At 40.5% G+C, this 20347-nt stretch overlaps 1 protein-coding gene across 3 annotated transcripts in view; it reads right to left on the reverse strand.

Moving 5' to 3' along the window:
• The window catches only part of SULF1 (sulfatase 1), a 199467-nt gene that overhangs the window by 158104 nt on the left and 21016 nt on the right, over positions 1 to 20347 (reverse strand). Inside the window, exons 1-3 of one of the 3 annotated variants that reach the window (XM_017872746.1) lie at positions 13751 to 14115; positions 9764 to 9924; positions 4979 to 5073 (exon numbers count right to left, since the gene is read on the reverse strand). The gene's annotated coding sequence lies outside the window, so the exon portion shown is untranslated. Of the gene's footprint in view, positions 1 to 4978; positions 5074 to 9763; positions 9925 to 13750; positions 14135 to 20347 lie in introns of those variants that run through there. The other 2 variants (XM_017872745.1, XM_017872747.1) reach the window with 2 other exon arrangements.

A 20347-nucleotide genomic window follows, 5' to 3' on the forward strand; every position in this document is an offset into this window, starting at 1 on the left:
TTAGGCCCTTCCTGAGAGCATCATGGCAAAGTAATGTCTCATACCAACTTGCGCTTTTGAGCATAGAACAAGACCATTGTTGTGTGACCTGATTTCATTTCAGTGACTGTCTCAGTAAAGATTGACATCATCCCATTCTTTTTCCTTAATATCCACTTGTGAATGTCCCCCAGTCCCCACCCTCATCATAATTAAACTCCTTTCCTTGCCAGGGGACGAGCTATTTGTCTCTTAACTTCCTGTCTGAATGTATCATTATGGCAAGAGCAAAGGGTTTTCCTTGGGTCGGTCAACATCTCTGGAGTTTGCTTCCTCGCCATATCAGGCAAAGCACAATTTTATTGGCAGTCAAAGCATACTGACAGAGCCATCTGCTGAGACAGGTCTCAGTCAGAAAGGAAGAGAGAGGAGCCTGCAAAAGATGGCACAGCCTGATGGGCACAATGTTTCTCCTCCAATTGGGAGTTTGGCATTTTCTTTAAACATAGGCTCACCGGCTTTGAGGACTGTGGTCTAAGCAGATGCATTTACTTATGTACATACATGGGTGCAAATGTGTGTGCTTGTACATACTAACATTTGCTTATCACTTAGATTTGTACTGAAGTCTCACATGTGAAAGTGATTAGTCTCAAAGAGATAAAAGGGTGGTGCAGGAGAAGATAATTTAAAAACCATCATTAAAATGCAACTAAACAGAATGGCTGTATGAAGGAAGATATTGATTGTGTGTGTGTGTGTGTGTGTGCGCGTGTGTGCGTTTAGTGTTATCTCTCTTATACAGAAAAAGCAAGAGCAACTTATATGTCCCACATCCATGTAATGGAACACAATGCACAAATTTAAAAGAACTAAAAAGACAACGCAGAAACTGTATGAACTGTTTTGATACAAAGGTAGGTGAAAACAAAACAGTAAGCATTGTACATTCTCCATGCTTCAAATTTTGTAAAATATTAGATAGTACCCTATGAAATTACTGCTTTTGTAAGTCAAATAGTTAAATAGAAGCAATTTTCTATGATTCTACTTAGTATGTATTTATACAGAAAAGACCAGTTGGTTTGGGTTAAGTGTGTGATTTAAAAAAAAACTCTTAAAGCAACTGTCATATAGTTTTTACAACAAATACCTAATTTTAAATGAGTTGATATTCTGTGTAATAAATTGTCCTCTTCAATGAGAAATGTTTCAAAATACCTAAGGGTGATCACGAAGGAAAAGAGTGTACTTTTTAGGACTCCCAAATATAGGTCTCTATATTCTGCAGCAAGATAAATTATCATTGTCTTGGTATCCAACATGCACTTAAAGCAAGACAAGGATAAATTTAGGGTCCACATCTGATATTGATTCCTTGAAAAGGTTTAGTTTACTGTTATAGTCTATGGGCAATTTAAAAAACCACCTAGATTTAAATTAATATACTAAATTTAACTTAAAAATTAAAGTAATATTAAAAATAAAGTACCAGGCACCTCTAAGACATCCTTATTATAAAATTTTCCATCCCAAATAGGTATTAACAAGGCTGGGAAAAGTCTTAATTTTCTCACGAACTGAACATAGTTCAGTTCTAAGTTATCCCATCTGTGTGCACCAAACCTCGTCCAACAGTGCAATATTATTGTCCAGAAGGTACAATAAAGGCTGTTCATATTTTGGCAGGTGCATTTTAAGCTGAAAACCAGGCTTCACACGCATACACAAAAGCAATCTGTTCACAGGTGTGAGCATTTTTGATAAGAACCCTCAAAATCGCCCCCAAGCTGTGAAATTTCATGGTCCTTTTGGTGTCTTCCCATATGTGAATACAGCCTATCTCTCCTTGGAACAAGAGACAGTCTGGCAATCTGAAAGGTAGGAAATGCTTGGGCAGCTTCTGAGATTTGCTTATAATATCTTCTCGTACTTTCTCTTGGGTTATGTATTTTAGAGGTTATGCCAAGTTCAATGAGCTACAGGTAAGCAGTTCTGAATATTAAATGAAAGAACTTTATACCCAAATGACATGAGTAGAGAGGCAATCAAAAATGCGCAGGGTGGCATTCTGAAACTGTAAGGTCCAGTACAGTGGTCCCTATTTTATAAACGTGACTGTCCAAACACATGCACAAAGAAATCCATTTCTTTCCATAAAATTAACTAGAAGGAGGATTGTGGATATAAAAATACAGAGGTAGTGATGGGAAGTGACTCGGCTGCTTATCTAATTCAGCTCAAATCCTCGAGTTGGATGAGAAGGGGCAGAGATCTCTGAAGCCAAACGTTAAATTTGAATTTTCCAGCCCCAAGATAAAAAAAAAAAAAAAGGAGATTGAAACCAGGTCTCATACAGAATCCACAGATTTTCAAGAAAAGTGTTCTGTATGTTAAATTTGAGCAAGTGAATCTAAATGATCCAACATTAGACACTTATTTTATTTATTTATTTATTTACTTATTTATTTAGAGATGGAGTCTTGCTCTTTTGCCTAGGCTGGAGTGCAAAGGCATGATCTCGGCTCACTGCAACCTCCGCCTCCCAGGTTCAAACAATTCTCCTGCCTTAGCCTCTTCATAAACTGAGATTAGAGGTGCGCCCCACCATGCCTAGCTAATTTTTTGTATTTTTAGTAGAGATGGGGTTTCACCATGTTGGCCAGGCTGGTCTTGAACTCCTGACCTCAGGTGATCCACCCACCTCGACCTCCCAAAGTGCTGGGACTATAGGCATGAGCCACTGTGCCCAGTCTAGAGACTTATTTGTGTTTTCCCATAATAAAGATGTGCTGAGAAGTGAAAAACACATAACAGCAGTGAAATCACACATTAGGGGGAGAAAAGTGCAACATGAAAGATTACCAGCTAGTTAATAAACAACATGGCATTGTAGAAAAGTGGCCTTTTCTTGGGTGCGGTGGCTCATGCCTGTAATCCCGCACTTTGGGAGGCCAAGGTGGGCAGATCACGAGGTCAAGAGATCAAGACCATCCTGGCCATCATGGTGCAATCTCGTCTCTACTAAAATTACAAAAATTAGCCAGGCATGGTGGCTCATGCCTGTAGTTACAGTTACTCGGGAGGCTGAGGCAGGAGAATCGCTTGAACCCGGGAGTCGGAGGTTGTAGTGAGCCAAGATGGTGCCACTGCATTCCAGCCTGGAGACAGAGAAAGATTCCGTTTCGGGGTGGGGTGGGGTGGGGAGTGGCCTCTTCATGGCACAAGAGAAACTAAGAAATATACTTTGAGAAATCAGGTCCTCAGGGACCTCTTCGGAAATGAAGGGTGCTCTTGTAGTATCAGGGGTTTTCCAGTCTCTTCTACAGTTAATTTTGAATGGTTTGGCACCGAAGGCCAACCTCGTTTTTTCCAACATAAAAGTTGATGCATCTGGCTAGAGTTTCACAAAGAAAATGTTCACAAGCTGATTCAAGGAGATAAATAACTCTTGAGAAGGTCCAGTTCTATTCGTTGAACTTATTCAATGAACTCGTTCATTGAATTATTAAGCATTTATCTTTGGAAGTTTCTGTTTTAGAATATTTTCTTCTCATGTTAGAGCTTTGAAGTAAGGAGACCTGGATTTCAACTTATCTTCTCTTACTGTGGATTCAGCTCGTTTATGACAAGCATCTGATACAGTGTTGTAATCAGCCATTGGGGTTGATACCCCATGCCATCTTCAGACAAAGCTCCAAGAATTCTAGAAAAACTGCTAATGCTTATAACTTTATGTCAAAGAACTAACCTATCTCCCACACACTTTGAACCATTCACTTTCTTCACATATAACTTGTAGAATGAGGACAAAAATGTTTAATTCCGTAAGTATTAGAAAGAGAAGCTGGATAAAACAACCCTCCAAGGCAAACCTGAAATTCAGGCCAGACTTGAAGACATTGTTTTTGGGTGAGGTTCATGAACGTTTTGGTGATTACAGGAGTTATTCCAAGCCAACTTGGGCCAACAGGAGGCTTAGAATAAAAATCAAGCAGGCTGGTCACGGTGGCTCATGCCTGTAATCCCAGCACTTTAGGAGGCTGAGGTAGGCAGATCACTTTAGGTTAGGAGTTCAAGAGCAGCCTGGCCAACATGGTGAAACCCCATCTTTACTAAAATACAAAAATTAGCTGGGTGCAGCGGCAGGTGCCTGTAATCCCAGCTACTTGGGAGGCTGAGGTAGGAGAATCGCTTGAACCCAGGAAGTGGAGGTTTCAGTGAGCCGAGATCACGCCACTACACTTCAACCTGGGTAACAGAGGGAGACTTCTTCTCAAAAAAAAAAAAAAAAAAAAAAAAAAAAAAAAAAAAAAAAAAAAAATCAAGCAAATAGCAATGATTTTGAAGAGTGACTAATGAAATCAAGAGGAACTAAATGTTTTACTTGCATTAGTTTGGTTGGGGCGAAGGGGAGCAACTCTCAAAGTTGACATTTGAAAAAGGCTTATGGGGTTGTACCCTCATACGAACACAACCCCTAAAAATGTTTTTGCCACCAAGGTGAAATTGCTGAGATGGGTTGCCACAATGCTCCCTGGCTCCATGAAAGCTCGTGGCACTAATGTTTATCTGGCCAAGGAAAGAAACTGTGAAGACAAGCTGTGAATAAATCAGGTACAGTTTTCACTCCTGACATTGTGGAGTACGTTGTAGATGATGGGCCTACCACACTGCCCCCTAATTCCCCCGAGCTTCCTTTCTGAGCAGCTAATAATATGTCAATAGTCATATGATTGTTTAGATTCCCATTTTTCAGATAGTTCTTCTGACATTTCTTAGGACTGATTTCATGACATGGCTCTGCCACGTGGAAGGCCCCTTTTAGCTCCCTCAGCCAACAAGAATGAGAATGTGATGGGAAGGTAGAGGACCATTGACTTTTCAGTTTCTGCCAGTTCTTAACAATTCCCCATCCGTGAAATGTTCCCCTCTTCAAGTGACATAGAGTGCCCAGGTGGCCCTTGGTTTAAGCTAGAGATAAAAATTTGATGAGTACCTTTGAAGATTTTCTGCAATTATTCTGCCTTGAAGAACCTGCATGTCATTTGCCAAGTTTATCTTCTTTAGATGATGGTGGGTGGCCGTCAGCACCTACGATGGAGAAAAGCAAAAGTGCTGTGAGTTACGTTTTATCGGCAATTCCTCTCATCTTTCAGATGTTGCCCTTTCACGGCCTCGAAGGGGGTGATCATTAGGAATAATATTCTCCAAATTTCATCCAGACCGATTTTCTTACAATCACTTGCAAGAGTCTTTGAAGCATTGTGGGTGATATGGTCCTTTTGTAGAAGTTTCTATTTTGACCACTTCTCCAACAAAGAAAAGACTTTCCATTAGATTCATTTCATATCATTCTTTGACTGGATTTCATAGAACCATTAAAGAACAGTTTCTTTTTAAAAGTTTACAAAGTGTTCCAAGTTTAAAGGTTGAGTGCTGTCTAATTTCAGGTTGGGAGACCTATTTTAAAGGAAAATGCGCTGAATCATAGAATCTTTTAAAGTTGCAGCAAGCTATTATTTGATAAGCAGCAAAGTAAGCATTTCCAAGTGGTTAAATTTGTTTATATTCCACATTTTGACAGCTGAAAATGTAAGTGATTAAAATAAATTTGAACACTTTGAATAAGAGGAAACCCTCATTTAATGTTTTAAGTATCAGACAAAGCAATCTTGCTGCCATGAACATTCTGACACATACACACTGTATGTAAATGTGTATATGATATAAAAGAGAACATAATATAAGATAGAATAGGGAAATGAGACATCTTATTTAACAACTTAGAATTTCCTTTACATTTAAAAATATTTCTCATGCCCATGTAAATATTAATGTTTAATAAAGCATTTCATTTAGAGTTTTCATACTTTTCCACTGGTGAATATAATTGTACCTTGGTATACACATGGGGGGATCTCAGAGGTAATAGATGCAGATTTTTTCCCTCCATTGGCCTGGAATCTCTTTTTATCCTGAGCTGGCCTTGGTGAGTCAGGTTAAGCCTCAGGTCCTTTGTTTTGCTCTCGATGGACCATTCTTACCACAAAATTGCTGCAGCAGCACCTCCTTGGAGCTGGCCTGGTGCTGCAGGATTCACTTTCCTCCCACACCACTCTCATCACCCCTCTTTCCATTCTCATCACCCCTCTTTCCACTGGAGTGAAACTCTGCCACTGCTAGTTTTATGCCACCCTCTGCAATGTGGCCCACCTCACCCATTAGGCCTCTAGATCACTCCCTTCACTGTGCTTCTCCTCCTGGGGTTTGGGGAGTTACAGGAGAACTTTTCCATCCTGTCTCCATGGTGCTCATATCACAAATTATTAGAAGCATCATGCAGATGCCCACTTGTAAAATATGTTCTGAGAGGACACATACATGTTTGTGCTTATAATCATACGTGCACCTCATGATCTCCTACAGTGAAAGTTTACATCTAAATGTGATGTCAAAAGTATCTGGCTGTGGTTAGGCTGGCACAGTCTGATGTCAAAAGAATACCTTTTCTGAGACTGTTCTGAATATGCTACCAGGCAGCCGAGTCTGGAATGAGATGCCGGAATACCAGGCTATGGCATTCACTGGCTATGTGGCCTTGAGCACATTACTTAATTTCTCTATGCCTCAGTGTTCTCCTCTGATAAATGGAAATTTAAAATGTTATCTACCCCATAGGGTTGATGTGAGGATGACATGAAAACGTTCATGTGAAAAACTTAGAAGACTACCTAGAACAAAATACGGGTTCAATAAAGATCGGCAATCATTATTACTTGGATTGATTTTTTTTAGACCATTAATAAAGATGCAACCTTCCTTGCATATTTGCAGTCAAAAGACATTTTCATGAAATGAGACCAGAGTTTTCTTAAATTTTATAAATGTAGACTTTGATTTCTCATCATTAAAATGATAATGTGTAGGTCAGGTGTGGTGGCTCATGCCTGTAATCCCAGCACTTGGGGAGGCTGAGGTGGGAGGATCGCTTGAGGCCAGGAGTTCAAGACCAGCCTAGGCAACACAGTGGGACCCCCAGCTCAACCAAAAAATTTAAAAAATAGCTGGTCAAGGTGGTGCGCACCTGTAGTTCCAGCTACTTGGGAGGCTGAGGTGGTAGGATTGCCTGAGCCCAGGCGTTTGAGGCTGCAGTGAACTATGATCACACACTACCGTCTCTATGGCCTGCATACATGATGGTCTCATCTCTCCAGTCGGGTTTCAGGATTCCTCAGAGTGAGGGTTGTGTCTTGGGCTTTGTCTCCATTTTATGGGATCACAGTGTGGCCCCAGTAACTATTGGAAGGTGGCTAAGCCTCACTGTAAAGGACAGTCAGAATCTGAGTCACCAATGGATCCTTGGTTTGTTTTAGGGTTTATTCAAGTTTTGGTTAAAAATATAGACTCCAAGACTCTGAATGTTTTCTCAAGCAACAACAAATTGTCAGCCCACAGTGCTGAAGCTGGCCACACAAACTTGAAAGGACCAGGAAGCCAGTGGCCTAGCTGTGGGTCACTGCATCCCTTTCTGTTGCTTAAGTCAGACTTAGGATGTTTTCTGTAAGTAATGACTCAGCACAACTCAGATGTGTGTGTGTGTGTGTGTGTGTGTGTGTGTGTAGAGAGAGAGAGAGAGCACTCATGAGTCTCACTTTTTCTGTTCCTATAATGAAAGGATAAGGTAAAACTGGAAGACCTCCAATATCTCTTCTTACTCTAAAATTCTATAAAATGTTGGCATGTATGGCAATTCATTTGACATTACCATCTTCAAGTAAGTGTGAGTGTGTGCCAGAATTTCACCTGTTGAGAATATGTCGGGAAGTTAAGCTTGATAATTTAACAGCTGTACTTTAAGAGTTTGGTTTGGCTTCACTCTCTGTGTCAGTGTGTTACTGCAGTTAGCACTTAGGAATCCATGCTATAAAGCAACTAGATGATTGAACTTAACTCTCTTGGTTGTCTCAGTTGTTCAGAAACCAAGCTGCATTTCCTGGCTCTGAAACTTTGTAAACTCATCAAATTTTACTACAGAGAAATGTCATTAAAATAACAGTCCTTAGTGGAAACACTAGTGCCATTCATCACTAGCAAAATGCTGAAGCAGTAACTGATATTTTTAAACTGTGAATTGAAGGCATTTTTATATACTTTACACATACACACATTTAGACAGATGTGTAAGGTAAATGTTCATTTTTCCTATGCAGTTGTCCTTTAATTGTCTCTTAAAAGTGGCTTTAGTCTTGTTGCTTAAGAACATTCTGGGCCGGGTGCGGTGGCTCACACCTGTAATCCCAGCACTTTGGGAGGCCGAGGCAGGTGGATCACGAGGTCAGGAGTTTGAGACCAGCTTGAACAACATGGTGGAACCCTGTCTCTACTAAAAATACAAAAATTAACCAGGCATGGTGGCATGCACCTGTAATCCCAGCTACTCAGGAGGCTGAGGTAGAATTGCTTGAATCCAGGAGGCGGAGCTTGCAGTGAGCCGAGATTGTGCCACGGCACTCCAGCCTGGGTGACAGAGCAAGACTGTATCTCAAAAAAAAAAAAAAAAAAGAACATTCTTTCTTTGCTCCCGTCACCTTGGAAAGTAATAACTGGTTCCAAACTGCCTTTCTTAAAGGGTTGTTGGAAGGTCCAAAGTGTGCTCATTAGAAAACTTGTGCTGAACCACACAAATCTTGCCATTGTGGATGGTGCACGCATGTGGGACTATTACTTCATACACAATTGACATGGGGCCAGAAAACATGTGAACAGGAAGCCAAACCCAAGAGAAAGTTGAGGAGCTTCCAGCTTTCCATGGAGCACAGAAAGAAGCAAAATCTAGCAACAGTTTAGACTCGAGTGTCTGGGGAACTGCACAGCTGCGACCTATCCACTCTTCAAACGCTGCAGAGGCAAAGCACAGTGGCTCAGGCAGCACCCAATTGGGAGTAAATCATTATGTCAGCAAACCTAAAAAGATGGTGAGGGTGTAGCACTTGCTTATGAAGTCAAGTTTAAATAGCTTGAGTAACCTAAATGTGGAATGACCAGCACCATATATGGAAGCTCAGTATATTCTTCATACTTCAATTGTGCTAATGGGAATTTCCCCAAATATATCTTGCTCCTTCCTTAAATAATAAACTTTCCCATGATGCAAAGTCATCTTATTCAAAAGTATGTATTTGGTGATTATTTTGCATAGCTGAGATGTTAACAGTTCCTTTTTGGGACACTTCATTTTTTTATGGCAAAAGCATTTTAGCAAAATAGAAATGTTTTCACCATTTCAGAAGTCAAAGATGATTTCCAAAGTTTGGTGAATTAAGTGAGCCATCAGAAGCGGAAGAAATTCAGATTGTTGTCAAATACTATCTTTCTAATAAGTGGTAAGGCTTTTATATTTAGAGGTGGAAATGGCTTTTAAATCTGTTTTAAATGTGTTGATACAGTTCACCTACCAGAAAGAAATATTATACCACTTTGCAAGACTAGCCACAAAGTCTGGGGCTAAGCCCCTTTTATAAGAAATGGCATTCGTTCTGAAGTGCTCAGGTAGGGTAAGAGCTCTGAAATCCAGGAAATCCGGTAGAGGCTTTGCCTAGAAGATTAAGTGCTGAGCATAGAAAGGGTGAAAGGTATAAGAAAACCAGGGTTATCAAGTAATCAGACCTCAAGATTTAAAAAGTCACAGCTTCCTGCTTGCTAATCAGATTGATTTCTATTCACTCAAAATGTTACAATTCTTTCAGTTGTCATCTTTAAAAAGTTTGCAAATGTTACCCACCTCTCCATTCCAATTATGCTCTGTTCAAGAGTATGGGAAGAACTTACTGGTCACGCTGAAGAAGGATGAAATTATTGTAGACTAAATAATGACCAGGTAAGAAATGACTTCCTTTGCGTTAGTCTCTGAGTGAGTTCCTCGTTCAAGAGAAGTGAAAATCCCTGTTAAGGAAAGGGCTTGTTTTTGATGAGTATACTTCTTTATGCATATGTGCTTTTTATGAATAAGTATTCTACTGGCTCATAAATCTTTAGTCTCTGCTCATTTCTGAAGTCTCTGAAGAAGTACAAATTACTCTCTTTGAGGGGACACATAGCTACTGGCAAGACTGCCCTAGACATGGGCTTCCTATTTAAAAGGTAATGAGAAAAAAATTCATTTGGCAGCAAGGACACAAGATTAAAGCTCTGATTTCCTTGAGTCCAGATAGTGACCATTTCTTGGGGGGGATTAGAACATAATAGAGAGAGCTCAGTCTTTATGTATTGCCTCAAAATTTCAAAGACAAAAATCTAGCATTTTTTTTTTTAAAGAACCAGGGTCTCACTATGTTGCCCAGGCTGGAGTGCAGTGGCTATTCACAGGCTTGATTATAGTGCACCATAGCGTTGAACCTCTGAGCTCATGAGATCCTCCTGCTTCAACCTCCTGAGTAGCTGGGACTACAGGCACATGCCACCACATCCAGACAATAATTTTATATTAAAAAAATGCTTTTTATTTTTACTCAGTGTTGCAGTCTAACCTCTTAGTCATATCTCAACCTGATATTACTCCAACTAACTCAATTTTCTTCTATAAACCAGTACCTCCTCTTGTTTTATGGTATTCTATTACAACTACCCAGTTGCCCAAGCCCAAAACTAATATTATGAAAGTTTCCTTTTCCTCCATTCTCTTCATCCAGTCCTGAGTCAAGAATGTTCTACCTTCTAAATATCTCTGGAATCTGTGCCCTATTGTCCACCTACACTGCTCAGTGCTCCCAGCAGTTCTCACTGGAACACTACAATAGTCTCTTTTTTTTTCTTTGAGACAGGATCTCACTTTGTCATCCAGGCTGGGGTGCAGTGGCACAAACACAGCTCACTCTAGCCCCCATCTCCCAGGCTCAAGCGATCCTCTTGCCTCAGTCCCTGGAGTAGCTGGGACTACAGGTGTGTGTCACCATGCTCAGTTAATTTTTTTGCATTTTTTGTAGAGATGGAGTTTCACTATGTTGGCCAGGCTGGTCTCGTCCTCCTGAGCTCAAGTGATCTCCCTGCCTCAGTCTCTCAAAGTGCTAGGATTACCGGCCTGAGACATTGCTCCTGACCTGCAATAGTCTCTTAATTGGCCTCCTAGAGTGTTGCTAGCCCCAGCCCTAGGTCTTTGCCCAGCACACACTCGTATGGGATACTAGATGATCTACATCAAATCTTTCCAAAACTTAAATCACAAGACTTGTTTACTCCTGGTCTTCTCAGCCTCACACAAAGTCCTCTAATGTGTCCCCACTAATTAAAAAGTAATCCTGAAAGTGCTGAGCCTGGGTGAGAAAAGAGCTCAGCTACAATGCTTCCATCACTGAGATGGGTTTGCAACAAACAAACAATCAAAATAGTCCATTGAACGAAACAATGGTTTAGTGATGTAGTGGATTTACATTTGGGCACAAATAAGCTCTTATCTTAATGTGACCTAGGAAAATAAACTGTATGCAGATCAGAGGCTGGTCCATGGATGATTTTTTTTTTTTTTTTTTTGCTAAACTTAATGGGTCCAAACACCTCAGCATGAAGCAGCAAATGCTGATGACTGGGCCCCTACTGGACCTCCAGCCTCCCAATTAAACACTCCAGCACCATCTGACCCAGTTCCTGTTCCCAGGCTTTCTTCTACTTCTTGCTCTCCAGTGCTCTGCTCTTCTAGAATGTCCTTCCACATCTCCTGATTATCATGTAAAACCTCTGAAAAGTTCCTTTGACTTTTGCTAGGCAGAGGGAACCATTCTGGCTTCAGTGCTGACTCTTAATCTTGAACACATTTGTATTTTTGCTATTATCTTGTTTTGAAAATCATCTGTTGTTTAAGTCTGTCTCCTTAGACTACCAACTCTTCCAAGGTAGGATATGAACCTTATTCATCTTTGTACCACTGGTGCTTTGCTCAGCACGCAGTACATAGTAGATGCTCAATAAATGAATGGATTGAATGAAAGACGAAAAAATAGAGTAAATGAAAAAGCTCTAAAATGGACTAAAATACGACTACTTTCAGACTGGGTGCTAGACATTTTACACATATTATTTCCTTTTAGGCCTTTCCACTCCTCTCCTTGGGATAAGTAATATTGATCTTATTTTATAGATGTGAAACCTGAGGCTGAAAATCTTAAAGATCTTGCTGCTGGTCATATAACTAGGTAATGACTAAACTAAGCCTCAAATCCAGATCGCATCAAAGCTTGTGTTCTTTCTATTATGATTGAGTATGGCTTTGAGGCTAATGCTGAGATTATGTGGTTCATCTTTGTAATCAAATTAGGCAAAGTATAGAATTTGGTGTTGAAATATCACTTTTAAATTTAGGGGTAAAAGCAACTAGAATCCAGTCTTATTTTTGACTTCAATTATACCTTTGAATTGCATGGGAGCCACAGAGAATTCTAAGTGAAAATATCATTTAAAGAGAATCTGAAACAAAGACATAATTTTATCATATTTCCCATGTGTGTTAATAAATAATGAATAAATATTGCAATCCGAAAGTTAATGTGAAATAAATTTCTCCACTTGATCCATTTTGGATGTTACACTATCCTATAACATACTGAGCACTAGATAGATACAACAAATGTAAGAATTGAAGATAATTAAATACACATATACACACTAACATATACACACGTATCCAGAGTTTTCACATCCATTCATCTAGAGGTAAAGATGATAAAGCCTTATGAACGAATCACAGCACTTACAGCATTAAAAGTGAGAGGCCTTGCTTTTCTACATTATTGCCAATTTATAGTTCTTAGTTTTCTTACCTGAACTCTTATTAAAACAATAAATCTCAGTATCTCATAGCATACCAAATTATAATCATGGTTTTATAAATGCAAATTGTACAATTGCCCAGAATAGACCCTTTGTTTTCTGGCTTGTTCAAATAGCAAGTCATAGTTGCTAAGTATTCAGAAGTTGTGTCTTTCTTCATGTTATTCTAGAGTTTTAAGTTCACCTCTTGTTAAAAAGCAGTTTCTCAAAGCAGTGAGCATAATCTCTGAGAAGAGCACTCTGTTAATTCAGCACTCTTTACAGAAACATAGTTTGATAACAGGGCTTTGAGTTTTGCTTGTGCTTAAAAAGTTAGTGTCCATGTTTCGTTAATATTAGAACCTTCAGTTATGCAGTGAAAAGTTTAATAAAAATTCACATGTTCACTATAGCTACAGTGTTTTGTACAGTTTACCCAAGTCAGCGCAAGTTTCAAGCCTACACTGAAAGATGGGATTTATTTCATAGTGTGAAAAGAAACTTTCAACAATCACAACTGATTGAAATTGTGAGTACCCAAGACAGAGAAACTGAAGATCGAAGTGGCATCGTTTCTCCTTGTCTAACAAGCCAGGTGACTAACTAGGGCTCCTCTTAAGGGCAAAAAGGTGTGTGTGTGTGTGTGTGTGTGTAGTGCTGTGTGTGTGTGGTGTGTATCAACAGCCAGACATCACCAGAATGCTGTCAAAGTGGCCAATTTCAGCACCTCGCCTGGGTGCTATTTTGTTAAGTGAATTAATTATCAACAGAAACCTCTTTCCCCTCCTGTTATCATTACAAGGGACCAAATTTGGGTGGAGGACTTTGGCCAGAAACATACTTTTCATTATCTGAGAATCTAATGAATAATAATATGATGAATAATGAATAAATAATATGAAATGGACAGGGACAGGAAGGAAAGTTTGTCTTCTTTCTTTTTAAAGTAAAAGCAGAGCACGATACTTACAAAAGCCGCCTTCAAAATCTTCTCTAGAGAAAAAGCTCTGGGAACAGGGAGGAGGCAGAGGAGCAGAGATAAGGTGGCAGCGGGACTTCCTTCCTCCTCCGGAGGGGGAGAGTCATGTTCCTTATCTGCCCTGACCTCTGAGGAGCGCCGGCAGCCGGGAAGGCCTGGCCTCTGATCCTCACTGCCCTTGCTCCTGGCCTCTGCGCCTGGGGTTTCCTAGTTGCCGATCAAGCCGCCCCGGCCCGACACCGGCCCCAAGATTCATTAGCGACGGTCTGCGAAGTGCTCGCAAGATGAAGACGGTTATATAAGCCCGCGTATTATTATCATCACACACCCCCATAGAACCAACGCTGCCAGACAAACAAAAGGCAGTTCCAAGAAGAGGAGGAGCAGAGGCAGAAGTTACACTAGGGGTGAATTTCGGGACACGGCTGAAAGAACTGCGGGAAAAAAAAAGGGCAACTCAATATGTGCATGCAAACCTCGGCAAACAAACTGCGCTGCAGCCGGCCGGCTTGGAGGGCGGCGGGCAGAGGCTCAGGGTTTCCAGGCATGCGGTTCCGGCTCCCTGAGCACCCGGCACAGTAGCTGCCTGTGGCAGGATGGAGTGGATGGGAAGATGTGGTATTTGGAAAGCCAGGCGTTCCAGAGACCAAGTGCTTAGTAAACAATGATGTTTCTTAGACTCAGACCAGGTGCTTCTGCTAGTTCTCTTTATTCTTGGTCTCTTGTTTTCCTGAGGATGGTTGGCCAGGAGTTCCCTGTGCCCTGTCGATCCCTCTAATTTTAAACCTCTCTGGGTCTCTCCTCTCCTCTCTGTGGGAGCAATAAAAGGAACCAGAGCGCTCTTTCCACTGAGCCTGGGTCCTCTGAGAAAGTTCTGATTATTCTGAGCACCAAGATTCCCTTCCCCCTCCCCCGACTTGCTACTCATATTTTCTTTAAAATTATTATTATCCTGCCCTGCGCCTGCCACTGCTTCCCAATACGCAAAGAAATCTTCATCTTGGCACTCAAAGCCCACAATTTCTGTCTCCACACTAATTTCCCACTTCCCATCCCGCCCTCCCGCCTCACCCCCCAGCACATTAGAATGTGAATCATTCTCTAAAGATGGCCTTTCAATTCTCCATTTCCCATTTTTACTCATACTCCAATCCTCACACCCATTTCCTTCAAGGCTCAGTTCAAATCCCGCCTCCCCCACAAAAGCCTTCCCTGATTTCCCCTCTTTTCTCCCTGTGACTCTGTTTCTCTGTTGTCATTCCTCATGCGTTGTCTGTCTCCATAGGTTTGGAACCCTGCGTTGTTCTCCCTGGTGGCCCAGGACAGGGCCCTACATAAAGCAGGTGCTTAGTGAGTATTCACTGAATGAAACTGACAGCTGACCAGATCTTACCTGCATTGTCGTCAGCTATATGGGCATAGGTGAGAGCCACTACACGGTACTAAAATATGGATGGTTGTTGGATATATGCAATAGGTTCATGAGGGTTTGTAAACTTGCATAAGTTAAAAAAGAAAGCTTTTCTAAAACTTGTAGGGGAGCCTCTAAACTTCACTCAAGTCAGCTTACTTTAGGATGTAAGTTTGTGAGGCAAACAGGAATGTTGGCATCTGTTGATTCTTTGCTACTGCACATTAGGGGACCTGTAAGTGGAACTTCCTTTACAGAATGCCAGGAAAATTCCCCAAAGGTGAGATTTTTCAGACATCACTGGCTTCTGGGACTGATTTTATGAAGGAACTCCTCCACTATTGAAAGAATATGTGCTATCACAACAGCAGCTTAGCAAATGAAGAGCTGCTCTCCGGTGAGTTGTTTTATGATATGGGGTGAAATTTAGAACACGAGCTGTCAGATACTGAATTTCTTGTGGCTTTGTATTAAAGTGTCCTAATGACATTTCTCCTGTTATTTTTTGGTAAAGGCAACATGCTTCAAATTCCATCTGTGCTAGTTGGATTGACCGTGGTGTCATTTCAGAGACGTGGGGTGTGTCTGTGCAGTACATGCTCTCCACGCATGCAGATTGTTCAGTGAACTGTTCAGTGAATTAGAAGAATTTCCCCCCCTCCACTAATTTGGAACAATCAAAGCCAATTCAGGTTTTAAAGAATTTTGGCCTCAAGTTCCCGAGGATTCGGCTTCAGGAATGACAGAGATCTTACTGCAAATTTGTAGTTCAAGTGTAGGATCGTCTGTCATTTTGTTATGCTCAGGTGAGGACCATAACCTTTACTATAGTTAGTATTTATGAATCCCTCCGGGGTTTCAGGAACCGGGCTAGATGCTCTTTACATGTCTTCTCAACCTAGCAGAACTATTTTTATTTTCACTTTACAGATGGGTAAATGGAGTCTGGTCATACAGCTTAGAAAGTGACAGAACTAGGATTTGAATCTAGGTCTACCTGACTCTGTAATCAATGATTTTTCTATTCTACTGAAAGCTGAAAGAAACCTGAGATATTATCTCATCTGGCGGTTTTCAAACTGGGTTCCAAGAAGTTTCAGGCTTTCAAGGGGTACTTCAGGAACCTTGGCAGTGTGTGGGAAGCAGGCGAATGTGTGGGAGGCCAGGCAATCTGGCTTGGACTTTACTTGTTGGATTCAAATGGATAAACATTATTTCCATCTGTTTTATAGAATGACTTTAGACTTTGTTTGAGACAATGGTTTTGCTGCTAAAAAAAATTTTAAAACTCTTGTTTAACTTCCTCATTAAAGAGTATAGCCATGCATGGTGGCTCACGTTTATAATCCCAGCACTTTGAAGGCCAAGATGGATGGATCACTTGAGCCCAGAAGTTCGAGACCAGCTTGGGCAACATGGTGTAACTCCATCTCTGCAAAAAATAAAAAAATTAGCCAGGTGCGGTGGCACATACCTGTAGTCCCAGCTACTTGGGAGGCTGAGGTGGGAGGATCACTTGAGCCCAGGAGGCAGAGGTTGCAGTGAGCCCAGATTGTGCCACTGCATTCCAGCCTGGGCAACACAGTGAGACCCTGTCTAGAAAAAAAAAAAAAAAAAAAAAAAAAAAAAAAAAAAAAAAAAAAAAAAAAAAAAAAAAAAAAGAAAGAAAAGAAGAAAAGAAAAGAAAAGGATGGAACTTGGGGTCCAAAAGATAAAATGCCTTGTCCAACATGGTATAACTAAGGGCGATAGGCCCAGCAATAACTTCAGATGTTCTTTATCTAAAGGACACAAGGGGCCAGTAGTTTCAGACAGAGCCTGAACATTTCCAGTTTTGTCTTTTAGATAAAGGACATTTGTTAAATCCCAGGGGAAATGAGAGAATCTACATTTCCCTGACCTGACTCTGTGTCCTGACAGTATTCTTGAAAAATGGAAGGCGGGAATATAGCCACAATGGTAAGCTAAACTTATTTGTTTTCCCCTTTGGCTATAAGTCTAATGTTTGTCAACATTTACCTTGTGACAAACTAAAATTAAGTAAAGAGTTAAAGTTGTAATTTGTCTGGATGATTTAGGACTCTCCTACTCTTTTCATTCAAACCAAAGCCAAGAGTGTAGGATACTTCTGCATGAGTCATTTAGCTAATTACATGGTCTTGGCCTGAGAGTCCTCCTACTAGAAAAACTGCTTAAACTTCCATTTTATCAACCTAGTCAAAAGTGGCTCTTTTCCTGTGAGATAAAATAGGTGTGGGAAAGACCTTAGAGAGATGAGGCATGGTCACGGGAACATGAGTCTCATATAAGTCGGCATAGTTTGTATGGATCGGCTTGTAAGGCCTGCAATCTCATGTGTTACCTTGGTATTTATTATCTTTGAGCCTTACCAGGACTCCCCAAGGCCTAACTGTGAGCTCCCCTGTTTTCACTAGATATGTCCCCTCCAGCAGGAAAGGATGCCCACCTGGCTTATTCCTCTGTCAGCTGGGCCAGCCTCACTCCACTAGGTCTTCAACCTATTGGGTTTTACTTCCTTACTAGCCCACACAATTATTCAAACAAGCCAATTACATCTTCCCCGGGGAGCCTGAGGGCAACGCATTCTGTTGTTACTACTGCCTCCCGCAGACTCTGCTTGTCCACTCTGTTCCCGGTGCAACCCCCGTGTGCTCTGCGTGGTATGTGTTATCCTCCTTCCCTGGCCTGTGAGTTTATGTGACTCCAAGCTGCTGTGGATCTCATCTGTCCACTGTTGGGTGCCATGTGTTTGGTCATCCCCAGATCCCTAGGATGGACTCCCTCCCTCACCAACAGGGTGAAGAGGAGGCGAATAAAAAATGAGCAGACATTAGTAGTAATACTAAATGGAATTTTCACTGAGAGCTAGTGCCAAACAGCCCATCCGTTGCAGTTTTGCTGTTAGGCTATTTCCAAATAGAAATAAATTTTAACTGAAACGATGTGAGCTGGAACTGACCTTTATTAATTTCAGGGCCCCTGAGTTTTCTCTCTTGCTCTTTTAATTTTATCATTCTCACCTGGAGATTTTTGGGAACAACAGCACTGTTCTCTTTCCTGAGATGGCTTAACTATAGTCCCGCCTAGAGGCAAAGGGACAAAAAGATGAACCTTCTATTCTTGTCATTTAAATCTTTGCTAACTGGATTATTTCAGTAAAATGTAGTAGGAAGAATTTTTTCTCATCTGCACAGGCAAGAGATTATAATAAACAAAACCTTTTTTTTTTTTTGCCATCAGAAACAACCTAAAATTAATATATTTCCAAGTCTTAGCCCTAGAAACAAAGCTTTCCTATTCATGAGATTTACAATAGGAAGGTCATGTTTGCACTAGACTTCGGTTTGAAATTAATCTTCTTTTCTCCTTGGCATTTCTATAGAATCCAGGCACTTCATTATTTAGTCATTTCCAAATATTAAATAGTTGTCATTCTTGAACAACGATCTAATCTTCTCTTTATGGGTGGAGAAACTGAGTTGTGGAACTCACAAATCATTGCCAGGACATATATCACTCTGAAGGTTATGGCTACTCATTGAAATGCTTTTCGACACACGTCCTTAGACTACAAAATAAAAATGTAAATTGTTTTATAAACAGCATGAAGACCATCCGCTGACCATTAGATTGTATTAATTAAAAGCTCATTTGCATTGTGCCTTATGGGAGAAAATTTATGAAATAAATAAATATATTTAAAGCCCACAACCAAACTCAACACTGAGGCTGTGCTGTAGCCACCTCCCCTCACTTCTGAATTGTGCTTCATACAGATCACAATATATTCTTGGTTCAGTTGAACAAGGGTTCATTTAAACCACATCTGTTGCTCATCAGACCTCTATTTTAGGAGTGGGGAATTCTTTTTCAGAGATAGATTCTGTCTGGAAGGTCTTACGGCAACAAATAGTCCTCATTAAATTTCACAACATTTTACCAACATACATACAGTACTCGCTGTTACGTGATTATAGAATTCAGGCGAAACTCTGCACCCCCACTTCAAAGGATTCCTCACTTGACTAATTCTAAAGAGTAAATGATTTTCCCATCATTTGTTGTGTTTGACAATAGAAAGGCTGACACAGCAACATTGCTAAAATGACAGCTCATTTCTATTCAAGGGGAAGGAATTTGTGTTAATATTCTTAATGACAGGCATCTTTATGAGAAATGTGAAATCATTTATCCTTAGCAATAACCTGACTAGGATTAAAAAGTACTTGGTACTTAGAACGGAAGTAATCTGTCAGGAAAAATTATTTAGACTGATGCAAATTAACCGAATAAATTGGCCTACAGTAGCTTCCTAATTATGGTGTGCAGATTCAAGTTTGTGAAAATCAGTTTGAACTGAAGAAGTATCTGGAAATGAGCTTTCAAGAAGTGATCTGGCATTCTGTTGGAGGAAAAGATAACATATTTATTTGAGAAATTCTTTTCCCATTTACTAAGAATTTCTGGAAGTGATTTAAAAATCAATGACGTGTAAATCAAGAAAGAACATATTAAGTAAATGTGCACATGCCTTGCTTTTTCAGAACAACAACAGTAGTAATACCTTATGAAAATACTGAGGCATGTTCACTGTGATGCCCTAGATTCTAAATAACCAGCAGTGTTTTCCGCGGGGGCGGGGGGTTGTTCCAACCCTCTCAGGGCTGGCTTGGGCATGGGTCCAAGGGACATGTCTGAGACATGAGCACTTGGGCCAGTACTTAACAAGCAATGTATAGACTCGGCTGTGTATTCTGTAGGAGAGTTGTTCTACTCTTAATAGGCACGGTGTTGCACGCCAGTTAACAAGTTTTTATTGGAATCTCAGTCTTCTCTTCCTCGCCAGCTTCACAGCAAACCTTCTTTTAGCTCTTTACCAAAAACTCTAGTAAACTGTGGGAAGAAGCACTTTACCAGCGTAGGAAATTTAATTAGTCTGGAAAAAAAAAAGGTGTAAATTGCAGGAAAATGTAAACTGCCTCCATGTAATTAATGTCTGGGTTTTACTATTTAGCATTTATATACAATGCATTTATATTCTTTTGAGAGAATGCATGAATTTTTGGAGACAAACTGATTTGGGTCCAAAACCTAGCTCTACAGGTTTGTGATTTTTTTTTTTTTTTTTTTTTTTTTTTTTTTAAGCCGGGTTTTTT

This window comes from Rhinopithecus bieti, unplaced genomic scaffold (genome assembly GCF_001698545.2).
Source record: "Rhinopithecus bieti isolate Rb0 unplaced genomic scaffold, ASM169854v2 scaffold_6536, whole genome shotgun sequence".
In the NCBI taxonomy this organism is placed as follows: Eukaryota; Metazoa; Chordata; class Mammalia; order Primates; family Cercopithecidae; genus Rhinopithecus; species Rhinopithecus bieti.